Raw genomic sequence first — 19,246 nt, 5'->3', positions numbered from 1 at the left:
GCCACCATCCTGATATATAACCGAGTAGTGTCTATGGGCCACCATCCTGATATATAACCGAGTAGTATCTATGGGCCACCATCCTGATATATAACCGAGTAGTGTCTATGGGCCACCATCCTGATGTATAACCGATTAGTGTCTATGGGCCACCATCCTGATGTATAACCGAGTAGTGTCTATGGGCCACCATCTTGATATATAACTGAGTAGTATCTATGGGCCACCATCCTGATATATAACCGAGTAGTGTCTATGGGCCACCATCCTGATGTATAACCAAGTAGTATCTATGGGCCACCATCCTGATATATAACTGAGTAGTATCTATGGGCCACCATCCTGATATATAACCGAGTAGTGTCTATGGGCCACCATCCTGATATATAACCGAGTAGTATCTGTGGGCCACCATCCTGATATATAACCGAGTAGTGTCTATGGGCCACCATCCTGATATATAACCAAGTAGTATCTATGGGCCACCATCCTGATATATAACTGAGTAGTATCTATGGGCCACCATCCTGATATATAACCGAGTAGTATCTGTGGGCCACCATCCTGATGTATAACCAAGTAGTATCTATGGGCCACCATCCTGATATATAACTGAGTAGTATCTATGGGCCACCATCCTGATATATAACCGAGTAGTGTCTATGGGCCACCATCCTGATGTATAACCAAGTAGTGTCTATGGGCCACCATCCTGATATATAACCGAGTAATGTCTATGGGCCACCATCCTGATATATAACCCAGTAGTGTCTATGGGCCACCATCCTGATATATAACCCAGTAGTGTCTATGGGCCACCATCCTGATATATAACCCAGTAGTGTCTATGGGCCACCATCCTGATATATAACCCAGTAGTATCTATGGGCCACCATCCTGATATATAACCGAGTAGTATCTATGGGCCACCATCCTGATATATAAGCGAGTAGTATCTATGGGCCACCATCCTGATATATAACCCAGTAGTGTCTATGGGCCACCATCCTGATATATAACCCAGTAGTATCTATGGGCCACCATCCTGATATATAAGCGAGTAGTATCTATGGGCCACCATCCTGATGTATAACCGAATAGTATCTATGGGCCACCATCCTGATGTATAACCGATTAGTGTCTATGGGCCACCATCCTGATGTATAACCGATTAGTGTCTATGGGCCACCATCCTGATATATAACCGAGTAGTATCTGTGGGCCACCATCCTGATATATAACCGAGTAGTGTCTATGGGCCACCATCCTGATATATAACCGAGTAGTGTCTATGGGCCACCATCCTGATATATAACCGAGTAGTATCTATGGGCCACCATCCTGATGTATAACCAAGTAGTATCTATGGGCCACCATCCTGATATATAACCGAGTAGTATCTATGGGCCACCATCCTGATATATAACCGAGTAGTGTCTGTGGGCCACCATCCTGATATATAACCACGTAGTATCTATGGGCCACCATCCTGATATATAACCGAGTAGTGTCTATGGGCCACCATCCTGATATATAACCGAATAGTATCTATGGGCCACCATCCTGATATATAACCGAGTAGTGTCTATGGGCCACCATCCTGATATATAACCGAGTAGTATCTATGGGCCACCATCCTGATATATAACCACGTAGTATCTATGGGCCACCATCCTGATATATAACCGAATAGTATCTGTGGGCCACCATCCTGATATATAACCGAGTAGTATCTATGGGCCACCATCCTGATATATAACCGAGTAGTATCTATGGGCCACCATCCTGATATATAACCGAATAGTATCTGTGGGCTACCATCCTGATATATAACCGAGTAGTGTCTATGGGCCACCATCCTGATGTATAACCGATTAGTGTCTATGGGCCACCATCCTGATATATAACCGAGTAGTGTCTATGGGCCACCATCCTGATATATAAGCGAGTAGTATCTATGGGCCACCATCCTGATATATAACCGAGTAGTGTCTATGGGCCACCATCCTGATATATAACCGAGTAGTATCTATGGGCCACCATCCTGATGTATAACCGAGTAGTGTCTATGGGCCACCATCCTGATGTATAACCGAGTAGTGTCCATAGCGCATGACTTTGGGTGGTGACAGCTCCCATCCTGTGTGAGAAGTCTTGGCCTTGCTGTCACCTCTTGTAGACCTAAGCCAGCATCTGGTCCACCATGAATTCCTACATAGTGTGAGCCTGGAAGGGAGGTGGGAGACGCCATCTACCATGGTGGTGGAGATCTGTGTTGATTATAATGGTGATCCGTCATTTGGAGGCTTTGGCGCCCTCATGGTTGGACAAGTATTGTCATCCCTCCTCCTGCACTAATGAGGTAGAAATGGCTGGAAGACATGGAGAGGGTACAAGGTATTACAGAGGGTAATAATGAGAGGACTGTTATGGTGTATGACCGTCCTCACCATGTGATAAACTATACTTGGCATTATACTCCAGAGCTGCGCTCACTATTCTGCTGTGCACATACATGGCATTATACTCCAGAGCTGCGCTCACTATTCTGCTGTGCACATACATGGCATTATACTCCAGAGCTGCGCTCACTATTCTGCTGTGCTTATACATGGGATTATACTCCAGAGCTGCGCTCACTATTCTGCTGTGCTTATACATGGCATTATACTCCAGAGCTGCGCTCACTATTCTGTTGTGCACATACATGGCATTATACTCCAGAGCTGCGCTCACTATTCTGCTGTGCACATACAGTGGGGGTTCCCACTCTCTGGTGCATACCTGTCTGGCCGGACATTATAACACCTGGAATCCTAAAATCTCCTGAGTGCCAGGGCAGCAGAGACCATTAGGGGGAATTAGTCATTAAAGGAGGGGGTGGAGTCACCGGAGGAGGGGTGGGGTCATTATAGAAGGGGGCGGGTCACTAGAGGATGATGGGAGTTGTAGTCTGTGTATAGGAGGTCAGTGCACTGTCAGGTATGATGGGAGTTGTAGTCTGTGTATAAGAGGTCAGTGCACTGTCAGGGATGATGGGAGTTGTAGTCTGTGTATAGAAGATCAGTGTACTGTCAGGGATGATGGGAGTTGTAGTCTGTGTATAGGAGATCAGTGTACTGTCAGGGATGATGGGAGTTGTAGTCTGTGTATAGGAGATCAGTGCACTGTCAGGGATGATGGGAGTTGTAGTCTGTGTATAGGAGATCAGTGCACTGTCAGGGATGATGGGAGTTGTAGTCTGTGTATAGGAGATCAGTGTACTGTCAGGGATGATGGGAGTTGTAGTCTGTGTATAGGAGATCAGTGCACTGTCAGGGATGATGGGAGTTGTAGTCTGTGTATAGGAGATCAGTGCACTGTCAGGGATGATGGGAGTTGTAGTCTGTGTATAGGAGATCAGTGCACTGTCAGGGATGATGGGAGTTGTAGTCTGTGTATAGGAGATCAGTGTACTGTCAGGGATGATGGGAGTTGTAGTCCGGTGTATAGGAGATCAGTGTACTGTCAGGGATGATGGGAGTTGTAGTCCGGTGTATAAGAGGTCAGTGCACTGTCAGGGATGATGGGAGTTGTAGGCTGTGTATAGGAGGTCAGTGCACTGTCAGGGATGATGGGAGTTGTAGTCCGGTGTATAGGAGATCAGTGTACTGTCAGGGATGATGGGAGTTGTAGTCTGTGTATAGGAGGTCAGTGCACTGTCAGGGATGATGGGAGTTGTAGTCTGTGTATAGGAGGTCAGTGCACTGTCAGGGATGATGGGAGTTGTAGTCCGGTGTATAGGAGGTCAGTGGGGAGGAAGCGCGGGCCCTGTCACCTCCACCATCTTACTGTCACCTTATTTATCCCAAAACAATGAGATGCAGAGAGTGCTGTGACAGATGATGGATGGGGAGGGGTGGTGACCTCACCTGAAGCTGATATACAGGTGTATCATGTGACTATGGGACCCCTGTACACTATAGACCCCCCCGCAGCGCAGTGATCTCATCTCTGACGTGTTTGGCAGCACTGACGCCATTATTTCCTGTGAGTGGCGGCGGAGTCACCAGGTGAGGAATCTGCAGGCAGTTACAGACGCTTCCGACTACTGTCAGCGTTCCACAAATAACAGAGAGTGGTGGAAGAACCGGTCCGGGATGGGGCGTCTCGCTGCCTGCTCCTCAATGGGGCCGCCGCGCACCTCCAACCTCTATTATACTCCTGTTATTACAGGTGTCTGTGCTGGGGATACGCCAGGCTCAGACCTCCATACACTCTGATACAGAGAACACCTGTGCTGATACCTGATATCAGGGCCGGAGCGTTATAAGAGGAGACGCTGATATCAGTCACATATGATGTAATAGGAGGTTATATCAGTACTGGAGCGTTATAAGAGGAGCGGCTGATATCAGTCACATATGATGTAATAGGAGGTTATATCAGTGCTAGAGTGTTATATATGAGGAGCGGCTGATATCAGTCACATATGATGTAATAGGAGGTTATATCAGTACTGGAGCGTTATAAGTGGAGCTGCTGATATCAGTCACATATGATGTAATGTCTGGAGGTTATATCAGTACTGGAGCGTTATAAGTGGAGCTGCTGATATCAGTCACATATGATGTAATGTCTGGAGGTTATATCAGTACTGGAGCGTTATAAGAGGAGCGGCTGATATCAGTCACATATGATGTAATGTCTGGAGGTTATATCAGTACTGGAGCGTTATAAGAGGAGCGGCTGATATCAGTCACATATGATGTAATAGGAGGTTATATCAGTACTGGAGCGTTATAAGAGGAGCGGCTGATATCAGTCACATATGATGTAATAGGAGGATATATCAGTGCTGGAGCGTTATAAGAGGAGCGGCTGATATCAGTCACATATGATGTAATGTCTGGAGGTTATATCAGTACTGGAGCGTTATAAGAGGAGCGGCTGATATCAGTCACATATGATGTAATAGGAGGTTATATCAGTGCTGGAGCGTTATAAGAGGGGCGGCTGATATCAGTCACATATGATGTAATAGGAGGATATATCAGTACTGGAGCGTTATAAGAGGGGTGGCTGATATCAGTCACATATGGTGTAATAGGAGGTTATATCAGTACTGGAGCGTTATAAGTGGAGCTGCTGATATCAGTCACATATGATGTAATAGGAGGATATATCAGTACTGGAGCGTTATAAGAGGAGAGCGGCTGATATCAGTCACATATGATGTAATAGGAGGATATATCAGTGCTGGAGCGTTATAAAAGGAGCGGCTGATATCAGTCACATATGATGTAATAGGAGGATATATCAGTACTGGAGCGTTATAAGAGGAGCGGCTGATATCAGTTACATAGGATGTAATAGGAGGTTATATCAGTACTGGAGCGTTATAAGAGGAGCGGCTGATATCAGTCACATATGATGTAATAGGAGGTTATATCAGTACTGGAGCGTTATAGGAGGAGCTGCTGATATCAGTCACATATGATGTAATAGGAGGTTATATCAGTACTGGAGCGTTATAAGAGGAGCGGCTGATATCAGTCACATATGATGTAATGTCTGGAGGTTATATCAGTACTGGAGCGTTATAAGAGGAGCGGCTGATATCAATGACATCATTTGCGTTATATACCCCCCATGCTGTCATGTTATGCAACCCCCCCCCCCCCCTTCATTCTGTCAAGTTATATACACACACACCCATTCTGTCACCTTATATACACCCCCTCATTCTGTCACGTTATACACCCCCATTCTGTCACGTTATACACCCCCATTCTGTCACGTTATACCCCCCTCATTCTGTCACATTATACCCCCCCATTCTGTCACGTTATACACCCCCCTCATTCTGTCACGTTATACACCCCTCATTCTGTCACGTTATACCCCCCATTCTGTCACGTTATACACCCCTCATTCTGTCACATTATACACCCCCATTCTGTCACGTTATACACCCCTCATTCTGTCACGTTATACCCCCCCATTCTGTCACGTTATACCCCCCATTCTGTCACGTTATACACCCCTCATTCTGTCACGTTATACACCCCTCATTCTGTCACGTTATACACCCCTCATTCTGTCACGTTATACCCCCCCATTCTGTCACGTTATACACCCCTCATTCTGTCACATTATACACCCCCATTCTGTCACGTTATACACCCCTCATTCTGTCACGTTATACACCCCCATTCTGTCACGTTATACACCCCTCATTCTGTCACGTTATACACCCCTCATTCTGTCACGTTATACACCCCTCATTCTGTCACGTTATACCCCCCCATTCTGTCACGTTATACCCCCCATTCTGTCACGTTATACACCCCTCATTCTGTCACGTTATACACCCCTCATTCTGTCACATTATACACCCCCCCATTCTGTCACGTTATACACCCCTCATTCTGTCACGTTATACACCCCTCATTCTGTCACGTTATACCCCCCCCTCATTCTGTCACGTTATACACCCTTCATTCTGTCACGTTATACCCCCCCCCTCATTCTGTCACGTTATACCCCCCCTCATTCTGTCACGTTATACCCCCCCATTCTGTCACGTTATACACCCCCATTCTGTCACGTTATACCCCCCATTCTGTCACGTTATACACCCCTCATTCTGTCACGTTATACCCCCCCCCTCATTCTGTCACGTTATACCCCCCCTCATTCTGTCACGTTATACCCCCCCATTCTGTCACGTTATACACCCCCATTCTGTCACGTTATACCCCCCATTCTGTCACGTTATACACCCCCATTCTGTCACGTTATACACCCCTCATTCTGTCACGTTATACACCCCTCATTCTGTCACGTTATACACCCCTCATTCTGTCACGTTATACACCCCCATTCTGTCACGTTATACACCCCTCATTCTGTCACGTTATACACCCCTCATTCTGTCACGTTATACACCCCTCATTCTGTCACGTTATACCCCCCCATTCTGTCACGTTATACCCCCCATTCTGTCACGTTATACACCCCTCATTCTGTCACGTTATACACCCCCCCATTCTGTCACGTTATACACCCCTCATTCTGTCACGTTATACACCCCTCATTCTGTCACGTTATACCCCCCCCTCATTCTGTCACGTTATACACCCTTCATTCTGTCACGTTATACCCCCCCCTCATTCTGTCACGTTATACCCCCCCTCATTCTGTCACGTTATACCCCCCCTCATTCTGTCACGTTATACACCCCACATTCTGTCACATTATACCCCCCCCTCATTCTGTCACGTTATACCCCCCCCCCCTCATTCTGTCACGTTATACACCCCTCATTCTGTCACATTATACCCCCCCACCCCACATTCTGTCACATTATGCACCCCCCTATCTGTCATGTTATACACGCCGCCATTCTGTCACTTATACCCCCCCCCGCATTCTGTCACGTTATACACCCCTCATTCTGTCACGTTATACACCCCTCATTCTGTCACGTTATACACCCCTCATTCTGTCACGTTATACCCCCCCCTCATTCTGTCACGTTATACACCCCTCATTCTGTCACGTTATACACCCCTCATTCTGTGGTTTTATTACAGTACGGGATCCTCTGGGGCCATAAATCGCCATCAGTGCTATATTAGTGGATGTGCAGATTATTATTGGTGACATGTCTGACTGATAAGAACAAGTGCAGAGCTGGGGGGGTGGGGGTCCGATCACAGGGAGGGGGGGGGGGGGCCTCCAGCTGACACATCTACTCCACAACCAAATGGCTTCTCTCACCACGGATTTACTGTGTCAGCCATAAAACACCCTCATCTCCTCCTGTACAACCGCAACACAACTACATACACCGATACAGCACAGTCACCGCGGCTACACCGATACAGCACAGTCACCGCGGCTACACCGATACAGCACAGTCACCGCGGCTACACCGATACAGCACAGTCACCGCGGCTACACCGATACAGCACAGTCACCGCGCCTACACCGATACAGCACAGTCACCGCGGCTACACCGATACAGCAGTCACCGCGGCTACACCGATACAGCACAGTCACCGCGGCTACACCGATACAGCACAGTCACCGCGGCTACACCGATACAGCACAGTCACCGCGGCTACACCGATACAGCACAGTCACCGCGGCTACACCGATACAGCACAGTCACCGCGGCTAAACCGATACGGCACAGTCACCGCGGCTACACTGATATGGCACAGTCACCGCGGCTACACCGATACAGCACAGTCACTACGACCACAACGATACAGCACAGTCACCGCAGCTACACCGATACAGCACAGCACTGTGGCTACACCGATACAGCACAGTCACCGCGGCTACACCGATACAGCACAGTCACCGCGGCTACACCGATACAGCACAGCACTGTGGCTACACCGATACAGCACAGCACTGTGGCTACACCGATACAGCAGAATCTGTGGTGTTACATAGGACTGCAGGTGACTACTACATTATCTGTACTCAGAGATATCACTGTGTTATCTGTGGTGTTACATAGGACTGCATGTCCCATCTACTACATTATCTGTACTCAGAGATATCACTGTGTTATCTTTGGTGTTACATAGGACTGTAGGTGCCATCTACTACATTATCTGTACTCAGAGATATCACTGTTATCTGTGGTGTTACATAGGACTGCAGGTGACTACTACATTATCTGTACTCAGAGATATCACTGTTATCTGTGGTGTTACATAGGACTGCAGGTGACTACTACATTATCTGTACTCAGAGATATCACTGTGTTATCTGTGGTTTTACATAGGACTGCAGGTGACATCTACTACATTATCTGTACTCAGAGATATCACTGTGTTATCTGTGCTGTTACATAGGACTGCAGGTGTCTACTACATTATCTGTCCTCAGAGATATCACTGTGTTATCTGTGCTGTTACATAGGACTGCAGGTGACTACTACATTATCTGTACTCAGAGATATCACTGTGTTATCTGTGCTGTTACATAGGACTGCAGGTGATCAGTGAGTGCCCGGATGCTGCAGCTGATGAATTGTTCACTTTGCACTTTTCTGATATTTTTGTATCTTTTCTTTTGTAATTTCGTTTTACATGCAAAAAAACACCCAACTTTTTTCTTGCCTCACACATTTGCACGAAATTCACCGTATCAGTATAGGAGTAAATAAGGGAAGTGGCCCCCGTTTCATCACCGGCGATGAGCCAACTCTACGTAACCACAGGACTGGCGAAACTTCAGCTACCACTAGGTTCAGGGGGCACATCTGTGCCCAAAAGAGGGGTAAACAGTGATGTCACAGTACAGGGATAATACACAGTGATGTCACAGTACAGGGATACTACACAGTGATGTCACAGTACAGGGATAATACACACAGTGATGTCACAGTACAGGGGGGATAATACACAGTGATGTCACAGTACAGGGATAATACACAGTGATGTCACAGTACAGGGATAATACACAGTGATGTCACAGTACAGGGATAATACACACAGTGATGTCACAGTACAGGCATAATACACACAGTGATGTCACAGTACAGGGATAATACACACAGTGATGTCACAGTACAGGGATAATACACACAATGATGTCACAGTACAGGGGGGATAATACACAGTGATGTCACAGTACAGGGATAATACACACAGTGATGTCACAGTACAGGGATAATACACACAGTGATGTCACAGTACAGGGATAATACACAGTGATGTCACAGTACAGGGATAATACACAGTGATGTCACAGTACAGGGGGGATAATACACACAGTGATGTCACAGTACAGGGATAATACACACAGTGATGTCACAGTACAGGGATACTACACAGTGATGTCACAGTACAGGGATAATACACAGTGATGTCACAGTACAGGGATAATACACACAGTGATGTCACAGTACAGGGGGATAATACACACAGTGATGTCACAGTACAGGGATAATACACACAGTGATGTCACAGTACAGGGATAATACACACAGTGATGTCACAGTACAGGGATACTACACAGTGATGTCACAGTACAGGGATAATACACACAGTGATGTCACAGTACAGGGATACTACACAGTGATGTCACAGTACAGGGATACTACACAGTGATGTCACAGTACAGGGATACTACACAGTGATGTCACAGTACAGGGATACTACACAGTGATGTCACAGTACAGGGATAATACACACAGTGATGTCACAGTACAGGGGGGATAATACACAGTGATGTCACAGTACAGGGATAATACACACAGTGATGTCACAGTACAGGGATAATACACACAGTGATGTCACAGTACAGGGATAATACACACAGTGATGTCACAGTACAGGGATAATACACACAGTGATGTCACAGTACAGGGGGGCTAATACACACAGTGATGTCACAGTACAGGGGGGATAATACACACAATGTGTAACCTTTTCCCATATATATATATATCTGATGTGTCTGGTCTCATACTGCAGGGATACATTGTATTAATAACTTTATACTCCCCCTCCCCCCCTCCAGATTCTCCTGACTATAGAGATACATCTCTATACAATGTGTCCGGCCTGTTGCCCCTGGGATACGCCGTATCTCAGCCTGCAGCATCTCCAGTTACAAGTGGCAAAGTGGCAGCAGTAATGTGTCATGTAATGGAGCCCCCCTCGGCCCGGCAGGGTCCGCTGCCCCCCCTCACCCGCACAGTGTGGCGCAATGTGAAGAATGTAACTGGTAGCTAACAAGTATCAGCTCAACCATAAATAATTCCCCTCTTAGCATAAAGGACAAGGCTATTAAATAGAGAAACCAGATGAACTGCATTCCCGCCCCCCCCCCCCCCCTACACTCCCTATTAAATTAGATGTCACGCTACCCCCTCCCTGCTGCCATTCTCTTAACCCCTTCACCCACCCACACCAGACACATGTGACAAGTCTGACCAGACATGGGTCACCGCCATATACTGAGGCCTTACAGCCGTGTCCCCCAACCTAAGAGTGTCATGGCATGATGGGAGTTGTGGTGGTGAAACAGCAGAGCAGCTGTCCCGGCCTGTGGTAGCTCCTATCATGCCCGGAGAGCTGACAGGTTGGAGAACAGCGGGTTACAGGTCGGCTCCATTAATGACCGCCAGTAATAGACCGTGACCAGACAAAATAATAATGTCTCTGTAGTGTCACACTGTCTAATAGTGTGTGTCCTGCTGCAGGCCGTACTAGCCATACAGAAGCCAGTGCCATCTTAGTACATAGGCTCTGCTCCTTCCTCCTCTGCTAGTATAGATCCTTCTTCCCCTAGAGAATGAGTCTTCTCAGCTATACCACCAAGTTAGTACATAGGCCCTGCTCCTTCCTCCTCTGACAGCTGAAAGTATAGACCCTTCTTCCCCTGCTCTCAGCTATACCACCATGTTAGTACATAGGCTCTGCTCCTTCCTCCTCTGGCAGCTGATAGTATAGACCCTTCTTCCCCTGCTCTCAGCTATACTGCCATGTTAGTACATAGGCTCTGCTCCTTCCTCCTCTGGCAGCTAACAGTATAGACCCTTCTTCCCCTGCTCTCAGCTATACTGCCATGTTAGTACATAGGCTCTGTTCCTTCCTCCTCTGACAGCTGAAAGTATAGACCCTTCTTCCCCTGCTCTCAGCTATACTGCCATGTTAGTACATAGGCCCTGCTCCTTCCTCCTCTGACAGCTGAAAGTATAGACCCTTCTTCCCCTGCTCTCAGCTATACTGCCATGTTAGTACATAGGCCCTGCTCCTTCCTCCTCTGACAGCCGACAGTATTGCCCCTTCTTCCCCTGTTCTCACCTATACTGCCATGTTAGTACATAGGCTCTGCTCCTTCCTCCTCTGGCAGCTAACAGTATAGACCCTTCTTCCCCTCTTCTCAGCTATACTACCATGTTAGTACATAGGTCCTGCTCCTTCCTCCTCTGACAGCTGGCAGTATAGACCCTTCTTCCCCCTCTTCTCAGCTATACCACCATGTTAGTACATAGGCTCTGCTCCTTCCTCCTCTGGCAGCTGATAGTATAGACCCTTCTTCCCCTGCTCTCAGCTATATCACCATGTTAGTACATAGGCCCTGCTCCTTCCTCCTCTGGCAGTTAACAGTATAGACCCTTCTTCCTCTGCTCTCAGCAATACCGCCATGTTAGTACATAGGCCCTGTTCCTTCCTCCTCTGACAGCTGAAAGTATAGACCCTTCTTCCCCTGCTCTCAGCTATACTACCATGTTAGTACATAGGTCCTACTCCTTCCTCCTCTGGCAGCTGATAGTATAGACCCTTCTTCCCCTGCTCTCAGCTATACCACCATGTTAGTACATAGGCCCTGCTCCTTCCTCCTCTGGCAGCTAACAGTATAGACCCTTCTTCTCCTGCTCACAGCTATACCGCCATGTTAGTACATAGGCCCTGCTCCTTCCTCCTCTGCCAGCTGACAGTATTGCCCATTCTTTCCCCTCAGCTATACTGCCATGTTAGTAGATAGTCTCTGCTGCTTCCTCCTCTGGTAGCTGATAGTATAGACCCTTCTTCCCCTGATCTCAGCTATACTGCCATGTTCGTACATAGGCTCTGCTCCTTTCTCCTCTGGCAGCTGGCACTATAGACCCTTCTTCCCCCTCTTTTCAGCTATACTGCCATGTTAGTAGATAGGCTCTGCTCCTTCCTCCTCTGGCAGTTGACAGTATGACCCTTCTTCCCCTGTTCTCAGCTATACCGCCATGTGAGTGCACAGGCAGACATCTCTTCCCATTGGCTGTCCTGTATTGCACAGTGGATCACTCTGCAGGGACCTGGTGGGTGGTCAGTGACCGTCCATAGCTGTGACAGGATACACTGCGATTCCCACCCCAGATATCACGCCCTTGCACCGCCACACTCTCATGGTGCTAATCTCCTGCCTTTTTCCCACATGTTCTCTGTCTGGCGGGGATATCCCCTCATTAGTCAGCGGCTTCCATCGGGCAGGCGGCCAGGGAGCTGACGTCCTGCAGCACCTGCAGCAGCTGGAGACCACCACACGTCACCAGAGCCACCGATGGATTAGGCAAATGATGGACGGGACGCCACTATTTGCATCTCTCTATACAAACCTGACATGTCGTATTAACCCCTCGCCGCACAGACTTACTTATTACTCAGCACACAGCCCAAGCTCATTACCTGCATGTAACTATATTTAGCTGCTGTATCTGATCAGCAATGAAGAGCCATGTATCCGAGCTGTGGAGGAAATTGGATTATGAGTGTATAATATCAGTTATAATGTACGATCAGCTGCAGCAGACACTGATCAATAGTGACGGCTCCGGCCTCCCAACCTAGCTGTATCTAAGCTGCCTGTGTGTGATACTATCTGTGCAGCTGCTGTATCTAAGCCACCTATGTATGGTATCCTCTGTAGATGTTGTATCTAAGCCACCTATGTATGGTATCCTCTGTGCAGCTGTTGTATCTAAGCCACCTATGTATGGTATCCTCTGTGCAGCTGTTGTATCTAAGCCACCTATGTATGGCATCCTCTGCAGCTGTTGTATCTAAGCCACCTATGTATGGTATCCTCTGCAGCTGTTGTATCTAAGTCACCTATGTATGGTATCCTCTGCAGCTGTTGTATCTAAGTCACCTATGTATGGTATCTTCTGTGCAGCTGTTGTATCTAAGCCACCTATGTATGGTATCCTCTGCAGCTGTTGTATCTAAGCCACCTATGTATGGTATCCTCTGTGCAGCTGTTGTATCTAAGCCACTTATGTATGGTATCCTGTGCAGCTGTTGTATCTAAGCCACCTATGTATGGTATCCTCTGCAGCTGTTGTATCTAAGCCACCTATGTATGGTATCTTCTGCAGCTGTTGTATCTAAGCCACCTATGTATGGTATCCTCTGCAGATGTTGTATCTAAGCCACCTATGTATGGTATCCTCTGCAGCTGTTGTATCTAAGCCACCTATGTATGGTATCCTCTGTAGATGTTGTATCTAAGCCACCTATGTATGGTATCCTCTGCATTTGTTGTATCTAAGCCACCTATGTATGGTATCCTCTGCATGTGTTGTATCTAAGCCACCTATGTATGGTATCCTCTGCAGATGTTGTATCTAAGCCACCTATGTATGGTATCCTCTGTGCAGCTGTTGTATCTAAGCCACCTATGTATGGTATCCTCTGCATTTGTTGTATCTAAGCCACCTATGTATGGTATCCTCTGTGCAGCTGTTGTATCTAAGCCACCTATGTATGGTATCCTCTGTAGATGTTGTATCTAAGGCACCTATGTATGGTATCTTCTGCAGCTGTTGTATCTAAGCCACCTATGTATGGTATCCTCTGCAGCTGTTGTATCTAAGCCACCTATGTATGGTATCCTCTGTGCAGCTGTTGTATCTAAGCCACCTATGTATGGTATCCTCTGCATTTGTTGTATCTAAGCCACCTATGTATGGTATCCTCTGCATTTGTTGTATCTAAGCCACCTATGTATGGTATCCTCTGCAGCTGTTGTATCTAAGCCACCTATGTATGGTATCTTCTGCAGCTGTTGTATCTAAGCCACCTATGTATGGTATCCTCTGCAGCTGTTGTATCTAAGCCACCTATGTATGGTATCCTCTGTGCAGCTGTTGTATCTAAGCCACCTATGTATGGTATCCTCTGTGCAGCTGTTGTATCTAAGCCACCTATGTATGGTATCCTCTGTGCAGCTGTTGTATCTAAGCCACCTATGTATGGTATCCTCTGCATTTGTTGTATCTAAGCCACCTATGTATGGTATCCTCTGCATTTGTTGTATCTAAGCCACCTATGTATGGTATCCTCTGCAGCTGTTGTATCTAAGCCACCTATGTATGGTATCCTCTGCAGCTGTTGTATCTAAGCCACCTATGTATGGTATCCTCTGTGCAGCTGTTGTATCTAAGCCACCTATGTATGGTATCCTCTGTGCAGCTGTTGTATCTAAGCCACCTATGTATGGTATCCTCTGCATTTGTTGTATCTAAGCCACCTATGTATGGTATCCTCTGCAGCTGTTGTATCTAAGCCATCTATGTATGGTATCCTCTGCATTTGTTGTATCTAAGCCACCTATGTATGGTATCCTCTGCAGCTGTTGTATCTAAGCCATCTATGTATGGTATCCTCTGCATTTGTTGTATCTAAGCCACCTATGTATGGTATCCTCTGCAGATGTTGTATCTAAGCCACCTATGTATGGTATCCTCTGCATTTGTTGTATCTAAGCCACCTATGTATGGTATCCTCTGCAGATGTTGTATCTAAGCCACCTATGTATGGTATCCTCTGTGCAGCTGTTGTATCTAAGCCACCTATGTATGGTATCCTCTGCAGCTGTTGTATCTAAGCCACCTATGTATGGTATCCTCTGCAGCTGTTGTATCTAAGCCACCTATGTATGGTATCCTCTGTGCAGCTGTTGTATCTAAGCCACCTATGTATGGTATCCTCTGCAGCTGTTGTATCTAAGCCAACTATGTATGGTATCCTCTGCAGCTGTTGTATCTAAGCCACCTATGTATGGTATCCTCTGTGCAGCTGTTGTATCTAAGCCACCTATGTATGGTATCCTCTGTGCAGCTGTTGTATCTAAGCCACCTATGTATGGTATCTTCTGTGCAGCTGTTGTATCTAAACCACCTATGTATGGTATCCTCTGTGCAGCTGTTGTATCTAAGCCACCTATGTATGGTATCCTCTGTGCAGCTGTTGTATCTAAGCCACCTATGTATGGTATCCTCTGTGCAGCTGTTGTATCTAAGCCCATCATGTGTGATTTTGTTGGTTGAGCCGCTGTATCTGAGCCTGGGATGTAAGAGACTGTTGAGCTGCGGTATCTAAGCCTGTTACTTTGGATACATTCCCCTTGTTGTATCCTGTATGCTGTTTGCAGGGCGTAATTCTGGACAGGTCAGGTGACCCCGGTGTCTTGCTGGCAGGTCCTGGACCGTGTGATGCTGCGGGGAGTGTGAGGTGACTGCAGCATCACCCAGAATATACACCCAGATGCAGGTGACATACTGGGGACAGAGGAAGAGGGGGAGCAGCTTTGGGGGACACACCAGGGACCCCAAGTGTCATGTATCCTGTACCCCAAGTGTCATGTATCCTGCACCCCAAGTGTCACTATCCTGTACCCCAAGTGTCACTATCCTGCACCCCAAGTGTCACTATCCTGTACCCCAAGTGTCATGTATCCTGCACCCCAAGTGTCACTATCCTGTACCCCAAGTGTCCCTATCCTGTACCCCAAGTGTCCCTATCCTGTACCCCAAGTGTCCCTATCCTGTACCCCAACTGTCACCATCCTGTACCCCAAGTGTCCCTATCCTGTACCCCAAGTGTCCCTATCCTGTACCCCAAGTGTCCCTATCCTGTACCCCAAGTGTCCCTATCCTGCACCCCAAGTGTCACTATCCTGTACCCCTAGTGTCACTATCCTGTACCCCAAGTGTCCCTATCCTGTACCCCAAGTGTCACTATCCTGTACCCCTAGTGTCACTGTCCTGTACCCCAAGTGTCGTGTATCCTGTACCCCAAGTGTCACTATCCTGTACCCCAAGTGTCCCTATCCTGTACCCCAAGTGTCTCTATCCTGTTCCCCAAGTGTCCCTATCCTGTACCCCAAGTGTCGTGTATCCTGTACCCCAAGTGTCCCTATCCTGTACCCCAAGTGTCCCTATCCTGTACCCCAAGTGTCCCTATCCTGTACCCCAAGTGTCACTATCCTGCACCCCAAGTGTCCCTATCCTGTATCCCTAGTGTCACTATCCTGTACCCCAAGTGTCGTGTATCCTGTACCCCAAGTGTCTCTATCCTGTACCCCAAGTGTCCCTATCCTGTACCCCAAGTGTCATGTATCCTGTACCCCAAGTGTCACTATCCTGTACCCCAAGTGTCCCTATCCTGTACCCCAAGTGTCCCTATCCTGTACCCCAAGTGTCACTATCCTGTACCCCAAGTGTCACTATCCTGCACCCCAAGTGTCCCTATCCTGTATCCCTAGTGTCACTATCCTGCACCCCAAGTGTCCCTATCCTGTATCCCTAGTGTCACTATCCTGTACCCCTGTAAGTGTTAGGGTGTCCCTGTCAGTTAGGAGACACCTCCTTGCAGTGACAATCTTCCCCTTCTCAGTCAGTAAATCCCTGGGTGATGTCAGTCGGGGGGAAATATAATAATGTGTAGATCACATCATGTGTTAGTCAGGACGGTTTATATCAGTGACTCATCCCCCCCCCCCCCCAATGTCCGGACCAGGAGACGTCCTCAGTGATTTCACCACCAAAGGATTTAGTGACAAAGAGTCTGAAATGTTTTATAACAGGGATGGACATAAAATACATACTATACAATGGGGGGCTGGGGAGCCCGGGGGTATAGTGGCCAGACAGTAAGAACTGTCATATTGACATGGGGGTTCCCCCTGCACCACTGCTCCCTGCACCACTGCCCCCTGCACCTCTGTCCCCTGCACCACTACCCCCTGCACCACTACCCCCTGCACCTCTGCTCCCTTCACTGCTGCCCCCTGCACCTCTGCCCCCTGCACCACTACCCCCTGCACCACTACCCCCTGCACCTCTGCTCCCTTCACTGCTGCTCCATGCACCTCTGCCCCCTGCACACTGCACCACTGCCCCCTGCACCACTACCCCCTGCACCACTACCCCCTGCACCTCTGCTCCATGCACCACTGCCCCCTGCACCGCTAACCCCTGCACCGCTGCTCCCTTCACTGCTGCTCCATGCACCTCTGCCCCCTGCACCACTATCCCCTGCACCTCTGCTCCATGCACCACTGCCCCCTGCACCACTATCCACTGCACCTCTGCCCCCTGCACCACTGCCCTCTGAATTACTACCCTCTTCACCACTGCCCCCTGCACCTCTGCCCTCTGAATTACTACCCTCTGCACCTCTTTATAAGACATGATGTAACAGCAGAATGGTGAGTGCAGCTGTGGAGGTGACCAGTGTATAAGACACTATGTAACAGCAGAATGGCGAGTGCTGCTCTGGAGGTGACCTGTGTATAAGACATGACGTAACAGCAGAATTGTGAGTGCAGCTCTGGAGGTGACCTGTGTATAAGACATGATGTAACAGCAGAATGGTGAGTGCAGCTCTAGAGGTGACCTGTGTATAAGACATGACGTAACAGCAGAATGGCGAGTGCTGCTCTGGAGGTGACCTGTGTATAAGACATGACGTAACAGCAGAATTGTGAGTGCAGCTCTGGAGGTGACCAGTGTATAAGACATGACGTAACAGCAGAATGGTGAGTGCAGCTCTAGAGGTGACCTGTGTATAAGACATGATGTAACAGCAGAATGGTGAGTGCAGCTCTGGAGGTGACCAGTGTATAAGACATGACGTAACAGCAGAATGGCGAGTGCTGCTCTGGAGGTGACCTGTGTATAAGACATGATGTAACAGCAGAATGGTGAGTGCAGCTCTGGAGGTGACCTGTGTATAAGACATGACGTAACAGCAGAATGGTGAGTGCTGCTCTGGAGGTGACCTGTGTATAAGACATGACGTAACAGCAGAATGGGGAGTGCTGCTCTGGAGGTGACCTGTGTATAAGACACTATGTAACAGCAGAATGGCGAGTGCTGCTCTGGAGGTGACCTGTGTATAAGACATGACGTAACAGCAGAATGGTGAGTGCAGCTCTGGAGGTGACCTGTGTATAAGACATGACGTAACAGCAGAATGGTGAGTGCTGCTCTGGAGGTGACCTGTGTATAAGACATGATGTAACAGCAGAATGGTGAGTGCAGCTCTGGAGGGTTATGGAGTGTGGAATATGATGAGTCAGGGTGAGCAGAGTGACTGTACAGTATATTGGGGGTGGGGGGTCTCCTGCGGTGCTGTGTGGCCCCCGGGCTGTGACTGATCTGACATACATAGACAGTGATGTGGCGGCTCTATAGATGAATGATGGGGATATATTAAACTGTACTCTGCGTCATTAACCAGCTGCTGCTCAGTACACTGCGGTATTAGGGGTACCACCAGGTATCAGCGCCCCCCACGTGTATATAGTATAATGGGGGGCTCTGTGTATGTAGTAATATGGGGGCTCTGTGTATATAGTAATATGGGGGCTCTGTGTATGTAGTATTATGGGGGCTCGGTGTATGTAGTATTATGGGGGGCTCTGTGTATGTAGTATTATGGGGGCTCTGTGTATATAGTATAATGGGGGG

At 47.9% G+C, this 19,246-nt stretch overlaps 1 protein-coding gene across 2 annotated transcripts in view; it reads left to right on the top strand.

Annotated features, from left to right (window-relative positions):
• The window catches only part of ARID3C (AT-rich interaction domain 3C), a 183,820-nt gene that overhangs the window by 69,063 nt on the left and 95,511 nt on the right, over nt 1-19,246 (top strand). The window lies entirely within an intron of this gene.

The sequence above is a fragment of the Dendropsophus ebraccatus genome, chromosome 3 (genome assembly GCF_027789765.1).
Source record: "Dendropsophus ebraccatus isolate aDenEbr1 chromosome 3, aDenEbr1.pat, whole genome shotgun sequence".
Lineage (NCBI taxonomy): Eukaryota > Metazoa > Chordata > Amphibia > Anura > Hylidae > Dendropsophus > Dendropsophus ebraccatus.
This window is presented reverse-complemented; position numbering and strand designations above follow the sequence as displayed.